A 7,672-nucleotide genomic window follows, 5' to 3' on the forward strand; every position below is an offset into this window, starting at 1 on the left:
CCCAGCCAGGATCACAGAGGAGCTCCGTGCTGACCATCCCTCACATCACAGAGGAGCTCCGTGCTGGCCATTCCAGCTCAGACCACAGCCAGAGCTCCGTGCTGAGCATCCCAGCTCAAAGCACAGAGGAGCTCCATGCTGGCCATCCCTTCTGGGACCACAGCCAGAGCTCTGTGCTGGCCATCCCAGCTCAGATCATAGTGGAGCTCTATGCTGGCCATCCCAGCTCCAGGGCAGCCTCGTCCCGCTGCAGCCCCCCTGCCAAGTGGGCTGTGTTGCTGCAGGGCAGCTCTTGACCCACAAATGGGGGAATTATTTTCAGATGTCCCCCAGGGTGGCACTTCCAGCGCTGGCATCTCCAAACAATTGATCAGAAGCAGCAGTGGCAGCGTTCCCAGAACGGCCCGGGCTGGCAGGGAGCTGGGGAGGCTTCCCCGATGGGCAGAGGCTCCGTGTGGGAGCTGCCAGGGCACAGTGGGCAAGGGCAGCTGTGATGGATTCCATTCCCTGAGCCCAGGAAATGAGCTGGGSACTCCTCGGACAGGGAGGAGGAACCAGTGCAGGAGYACTGGGAGCTTCCTGAGCTTCCATCATTTGAGTTTTGAGTCCTTTGCTGAGCTCTCCTCGCYGTGTGCTTCACCAGCCAGGGGCTCTCCTTAACCAAGTGCCTTTAATTTCCATTTTAGGGTGGTAGAAGACATTTGGAACTTGCTCTCCTTGGCTGCCCAGCAGCTCAGGCCTCTCCTAAAAACGTTCCCTTTTCGGCGTGATTTCAAGGTGAATTTTCATGTTCCAGCCTGCACAATTTGACAGCTGATTATTTAGGAACAGTTGTTGATGTTGTTGTTATTATTACTATTTTTAATTATTATTATTATCATTATTATCATCATCATCATCATTATCATTATTGATATTGTTGTTATTGTTCTTACTATTATTATTAAAAGCTCAAGAATAACTTGATAATAACTCAGTAATAACATGATAGTAATGATAGTAAGAGTAGTATTAATAGTATTATTAATAATAATAATAATAATAATAATAATAATAATAATAATAATAGTGCGTTAATACCTTGCTCAGGAACTGGAAACCTGTAGGCAGGTGTCCTGATAAGAACTGGGAAGGACTGAGAGGATTTTAGCTCAGGAATTTGGGTGTTTCCCTGTGGCCAATGTCCACAGGGATACAAGGCAGGAAAAGTGCTCTGGGCAGGGATGGGGATCTGGAGCTCCTGGGGGGCTGAAATTGGGGTTATGCTGCCTCACTATGGGAATTTTCTGGATCCCAAAGTTCTGTCCCCATTCCTGGGGGCAGGGGAATGATGCAGATGGGGCTGGGAATGGTGGGAAATGGCGCAGAGCCACAAGGTCCCACCGGAGCCTCCTTTGCTCCAGGCTCAGCCCCTTTCCCAGCTCCCTCAGCCRYTCCTGGGGCTCCAGCCCCTTCCCAGCTCCGCTCCCTGCCCTGGACAYGCTCCAGCCCCTCCAGGGCTCTCCTGCAGGACCCACAACTGGAMCCAGCCCTGGAGGGGCCTCTYGGTGCCCAGCCCRGAGGGAGCTTTGGAGTCCCCATCCCTGGAGGTGTCCCAGGAAGGGCTGGAGGTGGCACTGAGTGCTCTGGRCTGGGGACAAGGTGGGCATCAGGCACAGCTGGCACTCCATGGGCTGGGAGGGCTTTTCCAGCCTCAGGGATTTTATGAAATGTCTTCTTTTCTCTCTCCTCTGTGTGTGCAGAAAAGGGAACTGGCAGCAGAGCTGGGCTCAGCCTGGTCCCTGTCCCTGTCCATTCCCAGCTCTGAGCTCTTTGCCATCAGCCCCATTCCCAGTGCCATTACTGGGGACAGCTCCTGCACCAGCCCTGGCTCTCTGGGCTTTGAGCTGCACCCGAAATCCTTTGTTAAAGCAGTTTTTCACAAGCCCTGAGAGCCCAAGAGGACACCGAGTTTTTAAGAAAGGCCATCTCACAACATTCAGTGCTTCCTTGAACTCTCCTCTGACATTTCTCAGATTTGCAGTCCCCGAASTCCATAAACATTTCACCTCTGATTCACGCTCGACCTCCAGCTTCTCCAGAGGCTGAATCCTGCCCTGGGCTGACTCTGCCCGGCTCAGTGGAAATTTTCAAGTAGGTTACTGCAGATTTGCATTTCAGCTTCACCAAGCAGAGCCCAGCACTGCATTTCTGGAGCTTCCTCTTCTCATRGAAGGCCCCAACAGGACTGGAAAAAATGTGTGTGTGCATTTYCTTCTTCCTTATCTCCAAGAATGTCCAGAAAATGATCCTGGTTTTTTAAAAAAGATGGTTGTGCTCTCTGTCCCGATGAGTTTCTGTGGCAGAAAATTCCCCAGGCTGGCTCTGGMCTTCTTTGGGAAGTATTTGGGAATATTTTGGGAAGATTTTCCTTCATCAGTCTCATCTGGATGGAGCTGGAATCTCCTCAGGGCTGTGCCTGCGGCTTCTGGGTGGTAGGAGGGGGTGTAGGACTGGGGGTATTAATGTGGGTATTAATGTGAGTATTAATGGGGGTATTAGTGGAATGAATGTGGGTATTTATTGGTGTATTAATGAATGTGGGTATTAATAGGGGTATTAATGAATGTGGGTATTAATGAATGTGGGTACTGATGTGGGTATTAATGAATTTGTGTATTAATGAATGTGGGTATTAATTAATATGGGTAATTATCGGGGTATTAATAGGGGTATTATTGAATGGGGGTATTAATGGTGGTATTAATGGGGGTATTAATGAAATTCATGTGGGTATTGATGTGGGCATTAATGAATGTCGGTATTAATTAATGTGGATATTTATTGGGGTTTTAATAGGGATATTAATGAATGTGGGTATTAATAAATATGGGTATTGATGTGGCTATTGATGGTACCCATGTGGGTATTAAGGTGGGCATTAATGATATTCATGTAGGTATTAATGGGAGTATTGATGAATGTGGATGTTAATTAATGTGAGTATTGATGTGGGGATTAATGAATGTGAGTATTAATGTGGATATTAGTGTGGATACTGATGTGAGGATTAATGAATGTGGGTATTAATGAATGTGGGTATTGATGTCAGTATTGATGTGGGTATTGGTGGGATATTAATGTGGGTATTAATGTAGRTATTCTCATTTGCAGCAGCAAAGCRCAGATCTGGTGAGGAACAAGTTACTTTCCCCAACAGAATGGACTTTTTCAATCTTGCTCTAATCCTGCTCTGCAATCCCATCAGCCAGGACGACTCTTTAATACCGTTTGTGACCAGAAAATGGAAATCTGGAAGTGGCAGGTTTATTTCTGGGGGAGAATGATGAGGTAGAGGAATGCCATCAGTCTGCACCCTGGGTTGTGGCCCTCTCATCCCACACCCTTGTGCACGGTCACGCTGCAGCTGGAAAACCCAAGACCAGGGTGGGAGGCCTTTGTTAAACTGCTCACGAGGTTTAGACTTGGAATTAAATCCATTTCTGCCTAACCTGTGACAATTTAACACTGCGGAGACGTYGTGGCCAGGAGCAGCTGCACTTCAAGTGCAAATCTCAATTTCTGCTGCATTTGGCCACAAAGTTTGGAGCAGTTCAGGCCTCGTTCCAAGGTCAGTTAGATGGYACCGGGGTCTGGTTCTTCTCCCTTTGTGCCCCAGACCTGCTGGCTCCGATGGGACAGAGCTGTGTTGGCACCAAGGTCAATGGTGAAGGGATTCAGTGAGCAAATTCCAGGGAATTTCAGTGATTCTCCCAATGTCAGCTTGGGAGAATCATGGAATGGGGTCATGGAATGGCTTGGGGTGGAAGGAACCATGAAGGGCAATCCATTCCAACCCTCCTGCCAGGGATGGGGACACCTCCCACTGTCCCAGGCTGCTCCCAGCCCCAATGTCCAGCCTGGCCTTGGGCACTCAAAGGGATCCAGGGGCAGCCACAGCTTCTCTGGGCACCCTGTGCCAGGGCCTGCCCACCCTCCCAGGGAGGAATTTTTTCCTAATATCTGATCTAAACCTGCAATTTTTCACTTTGARTCCAATCCCCCTTGTCCTGTCCCTGCAGCCCTTGCAAATTGTCTCTCTCCATGGTTCCTGTGGGCTCCTTCAGGCCGTGCAAGGCCACACTGAGCTCAGCCCAAAGCTTCTCCTGTCCAGGCTGAACAATCCCAGCTCTCCCAGCCTTTCCTCCCAGCACAGCTGCTCCATCCCTCTGACCATCCTGCTGCCTCCTCTGGGCTCTCTCCAGCAGCTCCACGTCCTTCCTGTGCTGGGCCCCAGGGCTGGAGCAGCTCTGCAGGTGGGGTCTCACCTGAGCAATGGGGCACAGGGGCACAATCCCAATCCCTTTCCTGGATCAGCCCAGGGTTCGGGGGATTTGGGGCAGGTCCAGCTCTCCCAGGGCTGCTTCTTCTGCTCATCCCCAGCCTGGATTGATCCCAGGACTGTCCGAATCCCAGAGCAGCTCCAGACCTTGGCCTTTCCCAAAAGATTTGCAGCCCCAGGGGCTCCCATGGGATGTGAGAGGAGCTGCAGCCATGGAAGAGCAATTCCTGCCCCTCCCTCTCTGCCCAGCCCCTCTCATCGCTCCATTTCCTAACCAGGCAGCGACATTGTCTGCCCTGCCCCGTGGGAAGAGTTGTGAAAATGAAGGAATGGCAGTTGAGAAAATGAAGGAATGGCAGTTGTGAAAATGAAGGAATGGCAGCTGAAAATGAATGGATTGGGCTTGTGCAAGGCTGCAGAAGCAGTTTCTCAAAGGTGTTTGTTCAAATCCAGACCAGTATGTAGGGCAGCAGAGGAAAACACTGTCGGCAAGGTTGGGCCTCGTTATTCCAAACTCCATTTAAACCTGGCACAGCTAAAGAGCTGAGCCCAAAAATTCTTGGGCTCCTAAAGAAACTCTGGAGTCTTTAGGCCTTGGAAAAGCCTCAGAACAGCACACAAAGAGAAACCAGTGAGGAAGTGAATAAATGTGTTTAAGGACATAAGGAAGTTTACCGTGGGAGATAAGGCCTTTATTTGGAGGCAATGGGAATTTTGGGCTGTAAATAATGTTTGCTGACTCCAAATGGCTKTGGGAAAACAAACCCTGGAAAAGCTGTTGGGAGAGCGTGGCCGGTTCCACGTGCAGAGGGAGCAGGTGATGGAGGATAAACCCCATGGAAAGCTCTTATTGGAGGGTGGTGATGGGAGAGAGGAAAATGGGGTTCCTGCTGCAGGTCTGGAGGGAGTCATTCCATGGGAAATTCCTGGTTCCTTGGGGAAAAATGGGAATGGGATTGTGTGGGAAGATGGAGCCAGGTGGGGTCGGGCTCTGCTCCCAGGGAACAGGGACAGGAGGAGAGGGAACGGCCTCAGGCTGGGCCAGGGGAGGCTCAGGGTGGACACCAGGAGGAATTTGCCCATGGAAAGGGTGCTCAGGCCTTGGCAGGGGCTGCCCAGGGAGCTTTGGAGTCCCCATCCCTGGAGGTGTCCCAGGAAGGGCTGGAGGTGGCACTGAGTGCTCTGGGCTGGGGACAAGGTGGGCATCGGGCACAGCTGGTACTCCATGGGCTGGGAGGGCTTTTCCACCCTCAGGGATTTTTGGGATTCTGGGATTCCCTGAGCATTTCTCTGCTGAAGTTGAGGAAGTTTCTCCCAAAGATGTTTGTTTTCCCTAAATTTATRATGAAACTCGCTTGGACCTTGATGGCAGAAGGTAAAACAATGGCACAGATAAAGCAAATTTCAGGGTCCTGCTGAATTTTAACGTCCTGGGAAATTCCTTCCACTGGTGGGATAATTWACCACCTCCACCTCTCATCCTGGGGAACAGCACAGGAAATTGGCTGAACCTTCCAGAACAAAYAAGGCACAGAATTTTACCCGAGCTCTGTGCCTGTCACACCAACCTTCATCCGAAATTATTGAGGTTTGAGGAGGTGATGGATCCAGAACACTGCCTTGTGCTGTGTCACTCCTTGGCAGCTCTTCCCGGTCCCATTTGCACTCGGTGGATGTTGTTTCATTTTCCAGCTTCCCCCTCTGCGGCACCCTTGGGATTTGAGATGGATTTCAGAATTTGGCCTTCCCTGCTCTGGCACAGAGTGGGCCTGGCAGCCTCCCAGTGCAAGAATTGTGAGAATTGCTTCTTTATTCCCCTTCAGACGGGGTCCATTTATAAGATCTCCCCACACSCTTTCTCTGCAGGAGTCACTGGGTTCCTTTGTGAGCTTTGCCGGTTAAACTGTGCATAATTTGGGGTTTCCATTGTTCTCCCCCTGCGTTTGAGGCCTCTTTGTGAGTTTTGAAAAGATGTTAATTTTCCTTTTGTTGTGTTCTGTTGACCACTTAATCCTTTCCCGTTCCAATTGTTTTCCTTATTGCTCTCCTCCAGCTTGTCCCTCTTTGAAATGTCTGTCATCCCAAAGCTGCCTTTGTTCTCCCAACAATGATTCCGGGAGCCTCCCTGCTGGGGGACATTCCAGGAGTGTGTGTGGCTGGGGACAGGGGATTTTGGGGGGATTTGGGGGGATTTTGGTCTTCCCTGCTCTTTGACACCTCTCTTGCCTTCATCTTGGCCATCAGCAGATCCCAGAAGTTCTTCCCTTGGAATCCGATTACCAGGCAGCAACACCAGGAGCTCCCTGTCCCTCTCACTCTACCAGGGTGAATTTATCTCATCGGTTTTGGGCTGACCATGCCTCCACCTTAGCTCAAAAAATGAATTGGAGTCCTCCAAACCTTCCAAAGGTTCAGGAGCTGTGTCCTTATCCATCCTACAAAGTGGAAGCCGTCCAAAGCAGTGACTCACTCCCTCAAAAAGAATGGAGAACAGGCTGAAAACCCTGTAGGTGTTTTCTGATTGCAGGGGAAGTCCAGATATTTATCAGGTACTGAAATGTTTTCGTTTTGGTTCAAAGAATTTCACCTGGGAAGACCTTGGTCCCTAATAATCACCTGCAAAGGTGTGGGAATTACAGTTGGGATGAATTATGAGTATTTTGGGGTGGCAAGGGCCAGATTTTAAAGATATTTGGGTGCCCAGCATTAGRTAACAGCAATATTATCTGCCTAAACCTGAAGTGGAGATCCTTAACTCCACTCCAGGGCCTGCAGGAATTCAATAATAAGGAGCCACTGGATGAAAATGGGACAGGGATGCTCCATAATTGTCTCCAGGTGGATGAGTGGAAGTGTCAAACAGGAGGAGAGGATTTAGGATGTCTAAGGATTTAGGACTAAACCTTGTTGTTGCCAGGTTTTTGGGATGGGTGGGATTGAGGGAACCTGCTTGGAAGTCCTTGGAACCTTCTGGGAAGGTTTGTGCTGTTGGATTTATCATTCCCATGGATACTGAAGCAGCAGGATTTGAAAGTCTGGGTGCCCACCCCAAAATTATAGCTTCAGTTTACTGATTTAACAGCTCTGCATTTCCAGGGGTGTTTTATCCTGGGTGGAAGCGGCTTGGGAATGGGAATCGCTGAGATGCCCCAAAAAATGGGATCCTTTAGGAGAATTTGCCACCCACGTTTACCATTCCCACCCAAAATGGCTCATTACTGTGAAAGCAAATTTGGGATCAAGTCCAGGGCTTCCACCAAACCATCCTGGACAAGATTTCCTGAGGGAATGCTGCAGAACACCAACCCTTCCACCCAGGATCGGACTGGAACTGGATTACAGAGGGCAGAT

Source organism: Malurus melanocephalus, unplaced genomic scaffold (assembly GCF_030028575.1).
Source record: "Malurus melanocephalus ecotype Western Australia unplaced genomic scaffold, MMel_1.1 scaffold_854, whole genome shotgun sequence".
Classification (NCBI taxonomy): domain Eukaryota; kingdom Metazoa; phylum Chordata; class Aves; order Passeriformes; family Maluridae; genus Malurus; species Malurus melanocephalus.